This window comes from Simochromis diagramma, unplaced genomic scaffold, assembly GCF_900408965.1.
Source record: "Simochromis diagramma unplaced genomic scaffold, fSimDia1.1 OVJJ01000602.1, whole genome shotgun sequence".
Lineage (NCBI taxonomy): Eukaryota > Metazoa > Chordata > Actinopteri > Cichliformes > Cichlidae > Simochromis > Simochromis diagramma.
In genome coordinates this window covers 2,145,148-2,161,087 of record NW_024387040.1, presented here as the reverse complement: position 1 = coordinate 2,161,087, position 15,940 = coordinate 2,145,148, and the positions used below count along the sequence as shown (strand labels likewise).

The 15,940-nt window shown below is 38.5% G+C and overlaps 1 protein-coding gene across 2 annotated transcripts in view; it reads right to left on the bottom strand.

The window, feature by feature from the left end:
• cntnap2a (contactin associated protein 2a) overlaps positions 1–15,940 on the bottom strand; it is a 371,460-nt gene that overhangs the window by 188,954 nt on the left and 166,566 nt on the right. The gene's annotated exons all lie outside the window — the stretch shown is intronic.

The following is a 15,940-nucleotide window of genomic DNA, read 5'->3' as shown; positions in this document are numbered from 1 at the left end:
TAAGAAACTCCCTGCTCACATCAATTCATATCTAGACTGATTTATGTGTCCCAACAAGTAATAGAGGCTTGTAACTGATGAGGTTTACAGTTCTTTGCTATATTAGCCCTTTGTTCCACACAGCTGGTATACTGTCTAAAAACTCATCTTTTGAAAAAAAAAAAAAGGCATCTTGAAAAGCAAATAATGCCTAATTAACACTTCTAGGATTGCAGTGATGCCTAATTAAAATGTCGTATTTATCTGCAATTTTAAATGTCTTTGCACAGCCCCAGTGTGGCTGCAGTTCCATGTCTGAACATGTGCTGGTTGTTTTGTACACATCATGGCTTGACAGCATGAGCTGCTCTCCAATGTTTTGCTGTAAGCATAATTATTTGATGTCAAATTTCAATGACAGGCTACTGAAGTACTTCTCCTGACAGTGCATTCCCCCCTTGCTGTTTTGACTTAAATGTGACTGACTGGAGTCTTTACCACCCACTAAAAAAAAAAAAATTGTATTTATATGGAAAAGAGAAATGAGACAAGGATGGCATTCACTTCACCAAATACTATAGAATCCCACTGGATGAGTAAAAGAGGCACTCGTTAAAATGATCTCCTCTTCTCACAACATCATTCTTGTTTTCTTTCCTCCTACTTAGTTTCTCTTCCTTCACTTGACCTGATACATGACGGGGAGCACCTCTAACCGCCCACTAATCCACCTCACCACAGTCCCTGAACTATTTTCACTTCTGTGCATTCTCCTCTGCTCTCTGAAATAAACACACAACACAACCCCGTTCCCCCATGCATTACTTTCGACACACACATGCACAGAACAGTTTGCACACACCACTGGGGAGAAGCCTCATTAATAGCCTAGCAGGTAACTAGACGAGAGCAAGACACTAGACAGCCATGTGTTATTTCAGATAAGACATGGAGTGGGCAGGGCAGAGCATGAAAAAAATAACTTGCACAGACAGCCTGCTTTAAGTTGACTCTTCAGTGACCCAAGAATGTACCCCTGAAGATATGCTATCTGCAAAAGGAGGAAATGGTCAAGAGTTCACACTTAGCTCAGAGCTACTGAACTTCCACTGTAGTGAAGGAGTGGACAGTACTTCTATTATCAATGAATTCCTCTCAGTTTCATATTTAATCTTTATTTATTCCATAAAGCTTTATGGAATAAATAAAGTATGCCTTTTGAAAGAGAAGGTTGCAGCGTAGTATTATATGTATGTCACCAATAAATAAGTAAGTAAATAAATAAATAAATAAAAACAGCAAGCACATTAATAGTTATGCTCCTGACCATGACATAGCTAGAGTTATGGCTTTTACACCCAAAGACATAAAATCTCACAAATGCATTTGTCGTGGTTCTGCAGGAAGTTTGGACACATCCATCAGTGGCTAGGCAACAGATCAAGCAGCCACTCTGATCATGTGAAAGACAATACTGTTTAACTTGTGCAACGACTGGTAACTGATGATTCAGCAATGCAAACCTTAAAGTTACATTAAATTTGCTTTTTAAAGCAAGTTGACTGGAAACAGCATTTTGTCTCTTCTTTTAAATCATAGCAATTAAGTGGAAGTTGCCAGGTGTAATTGCTGCTTATATCGGTACTTTTTAAAGTAGCTTCCACACTATAGAAAAAAAAGTACCTACAGATTACATGGACAGTAGCAGCTAGGTCATGAAAACCCATGACACGAAGCTCCTGTCACATAGTTTTTGTGCTGATGTTAATACCAGAGAGGTTTTTGAATCAGCACAGCACTGGTAACTTTGAGCACTCGGGGAGCCTGTTATGACTTCAAACAATGTGCGCTGAGCTCAATTCATAGTTGCATGCCGCATCATCAAAACACTGGAAGTCTGAAATGTCTCCATAACTGAGATATTCCTTTATTCACCTGGGCTAGCGCTACTCTTTGGAGCTGTTTGTGCAATTCTACAATAGCTTCTTCCCCTCTAACCCTTATCTTTTTCTTTTGCTGTTAAATCTTCTCAAGCTTTCTTCTCCTGTGCTCTCTATTGCATGTTTGTCCTTCAGTATTCTGTTTCCAAACTGCCTGTAGTGTTGGCTTCTGATATGAAGCACAATGACAGTTATATCTACAATCTGCATAAATACACACAAGCATCCATGCACACATATAGTTACAGACTGCCAATGCACCACCTTGCCATTTAAGCAATTATGAAATGTTAAAACCTGATGTCACTGTTAAGATCGCCTCATCGTTGGGTATAAAATAACGAAAGAGGAAAAAAATCTTTTGACAATTTTTCTGGCTGCATGCAGATGACTTCAATTCCTTTTTGTCCAGCTGTCATCTTCCTCTCCTTGCCCTTGTCAAGGTATACCAGAGAAAGAAAAAGAAAAAAGAAAAAGAGAGAGAACAAAACCATTTTTTTCTTCACCCAAAAGCTCAATCCCCCCATCCTCTTTTTTTTTTACCCTCTATTTCCCTATTGTGTTCATCCCGCTTTCTACACTTATCTGTGCTTGGCTGAATGAACAGCTCAATTCAAAGGCATTACTATGCAGAGCGGGGGGCAGAAGGCAGGATAGGGAAGAGAAGAGGAGGATGAAGATGAGGAAAAAGCTGTGGATGCTGAACACCTTGCAAAAGTCTGCCTAGTGAACCATTTAATTCCCTCTACTCCAAAGTCAAATCATTAAGCGGCAAACCAATGAGTAATTGGAAATATATGTGTGTGACTGCATACAGCGTGCCTGTGTGACAGTTTATGTTGAGGTGTGTGCACGTGTGCGTGTTTTATAAGCAACTTTAGAGCTTAGACACTTTGACGTTTTGTTTAATCAAGAACTGAGGTAATTTACGGCAACAAAGGCCACAAAGTGCCTGAAGCAAATTTCAGAGTTTACTCACTAGCTGCTATGTGCATGCGTGCAGAGTTGCACATACTTCTGCATGATTCTGCCTACTATGTATGTCAGTGATATGTACAGTTAATGTTAGATTAGTTGGTTTACTTGATACTTGAGAAAAATATTTACTGCTATTTTATGTAGTTCTGTGAGGATGTGCATAATATTTTGGAATGTTTAAAACAGTGTAAGTTAGTAAAGGACACACGCATGATTTCAGCAGTCCACGAGATCAGTGGGAGAAAAGCAATGAAAGAAATCTTGACTTGGAAAAGAAAATAATGAGGGAAGCTGAGAACCAGCCAGTCTCCGTGCTGACCATTTGGAGCACAGGGGCTGTCATTCAAGAAAGAACAAGCCAATCACTTTCCTTCAGCTGGTCAAAAAAATACCCCTGTGGTCTGCTCTGTCTGACATACACAAACACACTTCGCTTGTATACGAGATAGACATCCACGTCGGCATGCTCGTTCTCATAAACAGACCCTGGCAAAATTCTCCACACGCCCATTATCTAACTGCTCAAAAGCTCTCCCTCATTGCTGCTCCTCACCCGCTTACTTATTTTCCCTGGCTGCATGTTTTCATTTCCTGAATGAGCATCTGTCCTTTCTGTCTCTTCTCTCTCTTTTTTGTTTCACTGAAAATCAGTCTGTATATGTGCGAGCATATTTCTGTTTGTGCTGCGTGTCTGCGTTTTGACAGCCAGAGAGAGGCCCTTCCAGAGAACAGATCTCTAGATACTGAGAAACAACAAGTGAAAGCTATTTTCTGGCATTTGCTTGTTGCTGCTGGACTCTTTGTTAGACCAGCCCAGAGTCAGGGCTATTGTGTGTGTGTGTGTGTGTGTGTGTGTGTGTGTGTGTGTGTGTGTGTGTGTGTGTGTGTGTGTGTGTGTGGATCTATTTGTATGTTCCTTCCAAACAGGCAGGGGAAATCAGTCCGGCCTGGTCTGGTCTTTTGTTTTTATTGACAAGTGTACGAGACAAAACAGAAGGACCATAGAGAAATTTGTGTTTCTGTGAAGCCCTGTGGGTGGCTGTGTCTGTGCCAGGAAAATAGGACAAATTCTAGTAATGCTTAATTGAAGTCATGAATCTTTAAAATGTTTTAAAGTGGGCTGGATGTTACATACTACAGCATGTGCCTAACATCTTGAGAGTATACCGTGCTACACACACACACACACAAAGCCTCAATAGGAAATCTCTTCTTACTGTTTCGTGACACTTGTTGACAGAATTAAAATTCTGGGCTACACAGTCAATCAAGTATCCCACTAGGGGTGAGGACCACAACCAACTTCTGCTGCAGGCAGAAGCTAAATGGATTTTTGATCTGAGTCTGCAGCTCCAGATGGGCTCAATGAGCTGAATGAGGAACTTGATCTGTGCTATTTCCTGTAATGGTTTTGTATTTTTTGTATTGTTTTTTGTTGTTGTATTTCAATCATATTTTTGTTCATGTTTTGTTTTCTTAGTTCTTTCTCTTCAGTGGTGATTTATGCTTAGAAATGTAATAATATTTTTCTTAGTTGTACATCCTTGTATATGTTTGTGCTTCAGTTTTGTTTATATAGACTTTCTGACATGTCTGTTTTTGGGAACACATTTCTTGCTTTACAAGTTTGAAGAGTGAATTGAACTGCAAATCTGAAAGTTTGATTATAACGAATGTATGTCCTTCCATTGTTATGTGCACTTCTGTTGATTTCTGTACATCAAAGGCACGATAAGCTGCTTCAGAGACTCTTTATAGTCTTTTATTGGAACAGTTCAGAATGATCTCATTTTGTATCCGTATGTGCCAGATAGTTAGTTCAGTCGCCAATTAAATGGCTTTACCTGCTAAAATGGGCACCCAAAGAATTGGTGACAAAGGAAAATTGAATCTTTTCTTTGCTTTGCATACATTATTAAGGAAAAATGAAAAACACTTCTAGTACATTTCATACCAATACTTTTTTCCACACACTGCCTTTTGGGCTCATTAATTACTGTATAGTAATAGAAAGAGTGAAAAAAATATAAAGTACTTATGAAGGAAATTTTAGCAAGAAACCTTCATCATGTCTTCCCTTAAATTTACACACATGCAGGAGAAAACACGTGTGTGTACATGTGTTTGGACCTGATGTAAGTCACATGCAATAGTTTTACAGTATCATGTCAGTATCAGTATCAAGAAAAAAGTGAAAACCATCAGTGCACTGTTGATATAAAATGGTTTCTACAGTCCTCATTAATCATACAACATTAAGACAGTTCATACAGTACGAAAGAGGAATTTTACCTCAGTGCTATTTTTTATACACTGTCCACACAAGTACCATTTTGAAACTGTTGACAGACCAATTAAAATTTCATTACAGCCACTTAAGTTGTAAAGAAACTTTAATGACTCACTGGGATCTACCCTTTCTCCATAGTTCCATGCTTTTCAGACCTTCCATATGTAATAATACCAGTGTCACTGATATGCTACACAGTCACAAATATAGGTTGTTTTATACCAGTATGGACAAAAGCACTGGGCCATTTACACATTAAATCTACAGCCCATGTCTTGAAGCTCTTGGCACACAGCTTTTGTGCTGATGTTAATGTCTCAGAAGGTTTGCAAGTCTGAGTCAACAGAGCGCTGGCAAATTTAACGTACTACTATGCGTCTCAACACTCAACTAGGTGACTGGGCTCTGCAACTCTACCACTTTGCAGCTGGAGTGGTGTGCTTCCTTCTACTTTGAAACAATACCTCTTAAAACGTTTTATTTGGAGGGAAGATATTTCATTAGCAGACAAAAAAGATGCAATAGTGGTATCCTGTTATTCTAGGATCCAGTGAGCTCTTTAGAACAACCATTCTTTCACAAATGTTTATAAAGGCAGACTGCATGGCTAGGTGCTTGATTGTATACACTTGTGGCAATGGGACTGGAAACGCCTAAGTTTAAAAATAAAGAACCCATTACTTTTGTTCATATTATTCATGTTGATGATCTTCATGGTTACAAACTGTAGGTCTCCTATGGCAGTGTCAGAGTAAGCCGAAGCACTTCTGCAATGACTTCCATGTGTGCAAAAGATCAGCACTTTTTAGAATTGACATAACATGATCACACATTCTCTATGTATGTGGAGAGAACTATCATTGACAAATGTCTGAAAATAAAATTTGATGTGCACAGTGCAAGTTATTGGTGTTTAGGACAATCTTTAGAGTGCTTTAGCGAGACACAAGTATATGGCTGTCATAATAAATAATAAACTGCATTCTGGTCAGACTTAAGGAAGAGATACCAGGGTGCTCATACAGATATAAAGCTGACACGTTGAGATGTCATCAGATTAATGAAGAGTAGTGCATGTCTGAAAAAGACTTATTTGAATTCATCATCTTCGTTATTCTCGCTCAGCAAATTTTAATTTCCACACTCAACTCTTTATTTAGAATGAATTGACATTAAATAGGCTGACACTCAAGTTCTGTGAAGTTGCTGCAGCCAATCAAGATAAAGACTTAAAAGTTAAAAGACAGACTCTATATCAGGGCCGATTAAAAGAAAAAAAAAAGATGAAGTCATAAAAAGTAATCTCCATGACTTCAAGCAGCAGTGTTCCTCTGATTAGTTCAATTTAAACATTTTGGACTTTAATGCTGAACGTGATAACTCATTTAGTGGTCGACAGCAGCTGTTCATCAACAGTCAGTGTGAGTGAATGAGTATCTGCTTATGTATGTGGATAAACACTGGTCAACAAACAAGTTTGTCTTCTTTATGTTGAGATGCAGTTTTGACCAGTGTCAGGAATTTGAGTCAGTAAGAGTAAGGCATAAAGAATCAACACAAATCATGAATGCACGCGTCACTCTGAATGCTAAACCTTTTAATAATCTTACATTAATATCAAATAAGTGTGCCTTATTTCGTATGATGTAAATGAACCTTCTGGAGTCTTTCCCCGATTCATTTCAACAGCAGACAGCAGTTGCTGTTTGGATGGTAGCAATGGATCATCTCCATCTGTGACATGACTCATTAGTAACTTGGGAAGTGCTGGCTTGAATTCAATGAAACATGGGAGAACGCATTCATCTTTGTATTACGTTACGTTATTAGTGGTGTTAGCACCAAATTAATAATCAGTAAGAAAACTGGTACTTAAGAACATTTTGACACAACTTTCTGCTAGGACGCAGCTATCATGACTACAAGGACAGAGCGTAATTATCCTTAATGGCTCAGTTTGATGGTGCAATGGTTTTGCACTGATGTACAGTATGTACGTCTTTGCAGGCCTGTCTACTGCCACTGGGGGGCAGTGTGTAAAACCCCCCCAAAAAACATACGTACAAATGGTTGTGTTATCGACTGTCTCTCCCTGGAGATGAAAGTAGTTATAATGTACCAAAGAGTCTTTATAATGGATCGAAGTAAAGTGCTAAGGAGAGAGCAAAAAGAAGTTAAAAATTCTGAATGACAATATACCAACTAGGCTGTTAATCATGACATCTCTTAGCAGTTGTCAACCACTGAAAGCACCAACAACGCGCATTAAAATTGGACCATGAGCAATGGAAGAAGGTGGCCATCCATCTCTGGGATGTGCTAAACGAATAAGTCCCATTTTTGGAGGTGCAAAATCAGGGCTTACAAGACTTGAATAATCTGTTGCTAAAATATTGGTGGCAGATACCATAACACACCTTCAAGGGCCTAGTGAAGACCTAAATGCCTCGATGGGTCAGGGCTGTTTTTGGAGGAGAAGGGGGACCAGCACAATATTAGCCAGGTGGTCATAATGTCATGCCCAATCATGTACTTGGGCTTGTGCAGGAATTCAATGCAGTCAGACCCCTATTAGGTCACAGAAAAAGATGGTGTTCACCTTCATAAAACAGTGGTTGTATGCGGGTTTGAGTAGAATAAAGGCTACTTGAAACCATTTCTAGTTGACATGAAGGATATTGTCATTATTCATATGACTGCTGTGCTTTGAGGTGATTGTTGTGATTTGGTGCTAAATAAATAAAACATAATTGAACTGAATTGAATTATTAAGACATTCAAGGCTTTTTGTAACTAGTTCAAGTGAGACTCCATGGTGTAGGAAGATTAGCTTAAGTGCAACATGGATAATATTGGAAATTGTTTAAGAAAAAAGCATACTTCTAATATTGCATAATGTTTACATACTACTGTATAGCATATACACATAACAAAACGGAAAGCAAGAAAATTTAATGTTATTTTAGAGAAATATATTCTTTTAAAAAGTCTTTGTGTTTTGAAGGAAAGACTTATTTTGCCTGTGTGTTTTACACACACAAGGACAGAAAAAGATCAAAGATGATTATGTGCCCTCAATTTGATTACTTTGTTATGGAGTGCAATGTATTTCTGCACTTTAAAAATGGCATTCTTCTTTTCTTTGTTCAGCCTTTCTTTGATCAAAAGGGACATTGAACCAACTACCCCGCTGAGGCGTGCCCTTTCTATGGGTTGGAGAGTTTTACGTTACTCATCTCTACATTTTGATCTAAGTTTAGGAGGTCCTTTTGCCAACTTTATTCTTGAGAGGACGTTGATGATCATGTTGACATTATGTTGACTCTATGACCATTTTTATCCTGTTCTTCCATATGGACTTCAGGAGGGGAAATCCTCATCCAGCATGGCTTCAGCTCTCTATTCTGATCGATTATGCTTCTGATAAGCGGTAGCATTATGACTTCCAATTTCAAAGGTCACAATAATTATAATAATAATTTGTATCAAAAAGGTTTAGAAATTGTTGTCCTTGTAGAGTGCACTGAAAACATCTGTTTGGTATGTAACATCAAGCCATCGAGTTCTGCCAGCAATGTCAAAGCTATGTCAAGTGCAAAGAATTAGGATCATATTTTGGTTCCCATAACAACTCTCTTTCCTCTAGTCCTCCAATTAAAAAAAAAACATGCTTCAACTCAAAAATTTCATAAGGAAATATTTCAACATTTCAGGCTTTGTTCACGCCAAATTCATCATGAGTAAAGTTTTAAAAATATTGTGACATGACAGTTTTAATAATCAAAACAAACCTAAATCTCAGTAAATACAAAGTGAAACTATGATGGCACCCCTGCTGAGATGTGAAACACATCTCCTGATTACTCAGTAACAAGCTGACATTTAACAGGCTGCAAGTTTGTCAGTGCTAAATATAACTTTAGGAGGGAGATAGGAGCCAGTTAGATAATGCTCTTTTCATCATATTTTCTTACATTAGATTAAATAAGATACCCTTATTTAATTTTAGTGTCACTGTTCAAAAGGGGCATAAACTATTCTATTCTATTCTAAACAAATTAATAAACAAGCTTTGATGGTTTTCTGCCAAAAACTTAACTTTACTTAAAATGTAAATATGATGTTAGCTTGTGCAGTATACAAAAGAATATCTGCATATATTTTATATTATATTTATATTTATATTGTATTGCTTTGCAAGAGTGCTTTAGATGAACCTACTGTATGCTCGTAGGTATCCCTCCTCTTTGACATTACCTGATATATGGAAGATACTCTAAGCACTGTTTTTCATTACATATTTGTCTATTTGGCAATATCCTTTCTCTGTTTTTCTTTTTTCCTTGTTTTCAGCACTGACCTGCTTTACTGGTGTTTTTCTAGTTTCTTGCTTTATTCGTTTTCCTCCTAATGTAAGCTCCTGTCTGCCAAAAGCCTAAAATGTAAATGCATGAGGCACTTGATGTCTGCATCTAATAAAATGCAAAAACATGGACGGCGATTGAAGCCTGGCAGCACGGAAGATCATCCAAGTTCAAAAAGTCAGCACTTCATTTCATTCGCGTTGCTTTTCTATCTCAGATGTGACTGTGAAATTTCACACATAAATAAGTCAAACTGCAATGCCTCAAAAGTGAAAATCAGAGGTGGGAATTAGACCCATTTCATTTAAGATGTACAACTTTTACTACAGATTTAGTGACTTGTTTATTAGATTATTTTTTATTTCCCCACCTTAAACCAGATCAACCTTAACCTTGATCTTTACTGTGAGGTTTTAGGGGCACTGACTCACTCTGACTCATTCTGTTTGTTTACACATTACGTTAAGCTCATGGAGCCCTTAATAATTTAGGTAGCAAACCATTTTAATTGGAGCTCATTTGAATGTTAATATATAACTTCTGGTGAAAATTTCAAACATATTTTTTACTTACACAAATTGACTTAAAAGATTCCCTGTTGATGGCGACTGCTTATTGTATTGCCATCTTCTATTTGTTTTCTCAAATCTAAATTTAACTCATTAACTTGCCTATTGGTCGTGAAGACTGAGGTGGCTCCAAGGCACTTGGCAACACCCAGTGAAATAAATACTAGGCTGACATGCAAAGAAAGGTAAGCAGGGAGAGAGAGAGAGAGAAAAAGAAAGAAAAAAAGAGCGAGCGAGCGAGAGACTGTGTTCCACTGGTGCATAAATCCAGGTGCATGATTTATCAGTGCATGCTCTGCAGCTTTTGAAACTGAATTAGTCCCCACCACTGAGACACAGAGGCATCACCATTCATTTACCTGACGAGCCACAGTCTAGCAACTCCTCCCTCCTGAGAACACACACATTCGATCACAATTGGACAAAGGTAAGCGCATGAGCTCCACTCGAGCTCGAACACTAACACTTTCACATAAGCTCGCACGTGCTTGTTTCAACATCATTAGGTTCAGTTTTATATACAGCCTTTAGCACAGAGAGAGGAATAAAATGAGCCTCAGCTGTTCTGGCAAGAGCGAAGCATTACATTCGCAGTGTATTACAGAATCACATTTCCTGACACCTTTTTAGCAAGGCTTCAGCACAATTTCATCTGTAAATACCTGAGCAATGTGGCTGCGAATGGCACAGGCTGAGACACATGGTCACAACATAATCAAGTTGTGTCGCCATTATTTACTTTAACCAAATCTATTTCATTGCTCTACATCCACGGAAGGCTATAGCAGTTGTTTTAGTTCAGCTAAAAGAAAGAAGTGTAAATCGTTGCTTTAGTTTATTTATGTTGACACTGACTAAGTTACACTGGGAATGTTATCCTGTACCTGGCGGGAAATTTTACGTAGTACCATCATTGAGGAATCTGATTTAAATGACCAGTATTAAGTGGACAAATCGAAAGTTTATTCTATCAGCTTATGGGTGAGAGAAGCCAGAGGATGCTTTTTTTTAAGTGCAGCGCTTGTTAATGTTAAAACTACTGAATGCAAGGATTCTAAAAAAATACCTGTACAGTGTTTCTCTCTGTGTTTGTTACACACAAGAAGATCTGTAGCCACTCTTAGGAAAAAATGTTTGTACTGCAATTTACCAGCCTTGTTCCTCATGTCTCAATGACTAGTTGACAAGATGCAAGATAATGTGCTTCCATGCACAAAGGCCCAGAATGTCTTTTGGGTTTTATCGCATTGCTTTCAAATATTCTTTTCAATTTACAGTAAAAACATCTATTTCACAGCATGTACTTCGTTATTTTGTTCAGGCTAAACTGTGACAGCAATATCTCTGTAAATGTTAGTAGTAGGCATGATTGTGTTAGCTACTTTCATCATCAATAGTTACAGGTGTCTCCTTCTGGCTTACCTCAATTTTAACAGCCAGTGTCTGTTCTAATGTATTAAAGTACATCCTATGCTTCCAGTAATCTAACTTTACTTTCACATCAGGTTGAGGGGCTTTTTTCTGAACACTTCACAATAATACATTACAGAAAATAAACTGGTAATAAGAAGGATGTTTTGGGATGCTGAAACTTATGCCGTGTTTTAGAGCTGTTCAAAGACTAGACTATTTTTCACCAGTCCAGTGAGAAACTATTATTAACTTGTTCCCTTTTGATGCTGTATCAGCTTAAGATGAGGCTGCGGCTGTGCTAGTTTATTGGATACATACATTACTGTCAACTGACCTAGTGTACTTTCAGCTTCAAGCATCTCATCCACATGAATAAACAATCTGGCAATGTAGGAGAGGGCCTCCTGGTACTATCTGATAGAGACTAATGGCAAACGACATTATGGAGGAGAATTCTGACTTTAGAAATGTGTTAATTTATTTTTAATGTCTTGTCATAATTCGGTACACATTGCATTTTGATTTCTTGATTTCTTTCTTTTGGGGTTACATGAAGAAAGTGTGATGCTGTAACTATGGAATAATAAAATCCATCTCCTACTCTTTGTTTTTCTGCAGGTTTCTAACGTAGCCAAGATATATCCATAACAGTACATCTTGTAACTGCTTCTAATTTCACAATTAGTTTTCAAATTTGTCTTTTCTTCTTTTTTATGGAGAAATATAAACAAGGACCCCCACTTTGCCTTTGCGTTTCTAGAGAAAGCCAAAAGAGGAACTGTGCTACTGTATGAGGAAGTCATACAATAAGAAGAATGTTGAGGTTGCTGCAGGACATGTATGAGGATAGCGTGACAGTGGTAAGGAGTGCAGTTGGAGTGACAGATGAGTCTAAGGTGGGGGTGGGATTACATCAGGGATCGGCTCTGGGCCCTTTCTTGTTTGTGATGGTGATGGGCAGGTTAACAGATGAGGTCAGGCAGGACACTCCATGGACTATGATGTTCACAGACGACATTGTGATCTGTAGTGTGAATAAGGAGCAGGTGGAAGAGAGCCCGGAGAGGTGGAGGTATCCCCTGGAGAGAAGATGAATGAAAGTCAGCATAGGTAAGACAGCATACATGTGTGTGAATGAGAAGGAAGCAGGTGTAACAAGTCTAAATACTGGGGTCAACCATCCAAAGCAACAGACAGTGCACAAGAAACATGAAGAAGAGAGGTGCCGGCAGGGTGGAGCAGGTTGAGACAATTTGTGACAAAAGGATAGTAGCAAGAGTGAAAGGGAAGGTTTACAAGATTGTAGTGAGACCTGCTATGATGTATGGTCTGGAGTTACTGGCACTGACAGAATGACACGAAGTGAAGATGAAGGTCACAGAGATGGATCTCTAAAGATTTCCACTGGGAGTGACCTGCATGGACAAGATTAGACATGAGTATATCAGTGGGACAGCTCACATTGAGCACTTTGGAGGCAAAGTTAAAGAGGCAAGGCTGAGATGTTTGGACATGTGCAGAGGAGAGACAGTGGATATACTGGACAAATGATTAAAGATAAAGCTTCTAGGCAAGAGGAAAAGAGGAACACTATAAAGAAGGTTCATCAGTGTAGTGAAGGAGAACATGAAGAGGTGTTGGTGTGGCTAGGGATAGGGTTAGATGGAGGCAGATGATGAAAAAAAGGCAGAAAAAGATGTTTTTCTTTTGTTTTTCGTTGTTTAAAAATTGCTGTTATTCCTGGAGTTTAGATTCGTAAACCAAAAGAAACTGCAAAAATAGAGATATTAAGCGAAAGGCAGTTTTGTATTAATAGTAGTAGTAATGGTTAATTATAAGCAGTTATAACCATAAGCAGCAATTTAAGTAGACAAAAAGCTTTTAATGAGTGATTAAAAAGAGTACACCATTACTAGATAATACACCCATAAAGCACTGTATGCATCACTGTATGTGTGTATATGTGTGTATTATCGTGTAAAAGTTCTGAAAAATGTAAATATAAATATTTCAAATATATGAAATGTAAATATAAATAATATAAAATAATAATATAAATTAATTGTAAATCCATTTACAATTAAACAAATTGAGCACTTAGCTCAATACTCATGTGCTAGACCGCTCACATCTTTAAGCTCATCTTTCCTTTTGAGCCAACCTATAAAAATATAAAGCTGTATCTTTCACAGGTGCTGCACTTTTGCATCGGTAAAACATGTTCACAGGCAGACAATTTCTACAGGTCTCTCAAACACCAGCACAAGCACACACGTGCATACCTAAAAAAATACTATGCTGCTTATGGTAATATTGTGCCAACTAAAGTCCAACAAAATAGTTTTGCCCTGTTGGGATAGTTTTTTTTATTTGAGTAATTCAGTAACTCATAAGCTCTTAGGCATTGTCTTCTACTTAATTAGAATTACTTAATTATTACAATCAGTCATCTGTGTCATTTGATTCTTTGGAAGTGCATTAGTGTGTTATTAAAAACACTGTTTTTCACACATCCAATACAGCTTTTTCCAGGCCTTTAGCAGTCATCCTTCTCAGTGAATTGCACACTCACGGCAGTTATATTGGAAGTGGCACACTTGCTTTAACTAAAAAGTTGTGCTCTTAGTTTGGCAGTGAAAGAGTTAAGTCATCAGCGTGGAGTAATAGCAGGTGGTGATTGGTGGCAAAAGGTTCTTGAATAGAACCTTCATACATAAAAGTGCAGGACAGGCGGTTTGCTCTCTGGGGATCACTGTGTGAGCCTCATCCAGTGGTGTATGGGATTGAGCCGAATGTGATTGAATGGGCTGAAACAGGGCTTGATGGTAGTTCTCTCTCTGTGTGTGTGTGCGTGTGTGTGAGAGAGTTGGCTTAAGCGACCTGCCACCCCCCACCTATCTCTTTGATCAATAGCACTGATTGCTCCGATATCATCACCACTTACACACAAACAGCCACATACTTCACAAAACAGGTCTAAACTTTTGCCCAGACTTAATTATCAGCAGGGGTTAGTCGGAGTGCAAGTATGTCTGCATGTATGTGTGCACTCATTTGTGTAGATTCTGCAGCTCCTCGACATCTAAATAAGCCAAGAGGCAGAGAATCCATGTGCTCAGTTTTTCCTTGTAACTGCATGGGTTATTGATGGTATATGCCCAGTTCAAAATTATTGGCTCTGCATTTGTTTACATAAGCAATATTTTGAATTCCACTGGCAATAAATTAAAAAGCAATATTCATGTCATAAATTTTGGCAAAACAGAGGGGGGAAAAAAGTTGGCTATAGTTACAAAAACGCCAAAAAGATGAATGTGTTTTGGAGTATTTGCAGAAATATTAGAGGCAATGAATCAGGGTTAATAGCAGGAGAAAAATACTTCAGAATAAATAATAACTGGCAAACAATTACGATGCCGCAGACAAAAACAACAGCTTAATTTACTTTCAACTGTAAACGATTCGTATATGTCACGGCAACCAGTAAAAGCCATGATAGGCAAAAAAAAGGATTACATTATCTACAGAGCTTAGTACCCGCAGCTGAAAAAAGGATAAGACATACTTTGTAATTTTATTAGTCTTAAAGTAGCAAATCACAATAAACAACTTAGCTTAATAAATTGAGTGCAATATCACAGTACAAAACAGCTCAAAAAGTTCTTCTGAATTCTATGTATGAATTCTTGTTCTAGCAATCGACTGCCTGTGTCCAAACTCTGATTCCCAGCCACCTGTACTCGACTTGGTTGTGCCAAGGCCTGCGAAGCTGGACACACCAGCCTGCTATGTTAGGCCAGTTAAATAATTTCATTTTAGTAGAAGTTGCAGGATTCAAGTGAGTTAAAGCTAGAGTAGGAGCATTTACACAGCATTCACTCACTCATCCAAATCGTGGAATCAAGGTGTTCTAATCACTTCCAGGGTCACATGTGTGTAAAATCGAACATGTAGGCATGCAGGTATCTTCTACAAACATTTGTGAAAGAACAGGTCACTCTCAGGAGCTCAGTGGATTCCACCATTGTACCCTGATAAGATGCCAGCGTGCAGCAAGTCCAGTCATGAAACTTACTTGTTACTAAATATTCCACTGTCAACTGTTGGTGGTAATATAACAAAGTAGAAGCAATTGGGAATGGTAAATGGCCTGTATTTGTATAGCACTTTAATTAGTCCCTATGGACCCCAAAGCGCTTTACACTACATTCCGTCATCCACCCATTCACACACTGGTGATGGCAAGCTACATTGTAGCCACAGCTGCCCTGGGGCGCACTGACAAAGGGGGGCTGCCGGACACTGGCGCCACCGGGCCCTCTGACCACCACCAATAGGCAACGGGTGAAGTGTCTTGCCCAAGGACACAACCACCGAGACTGTCGGAGCCGGGGCTCGAACCGGCAA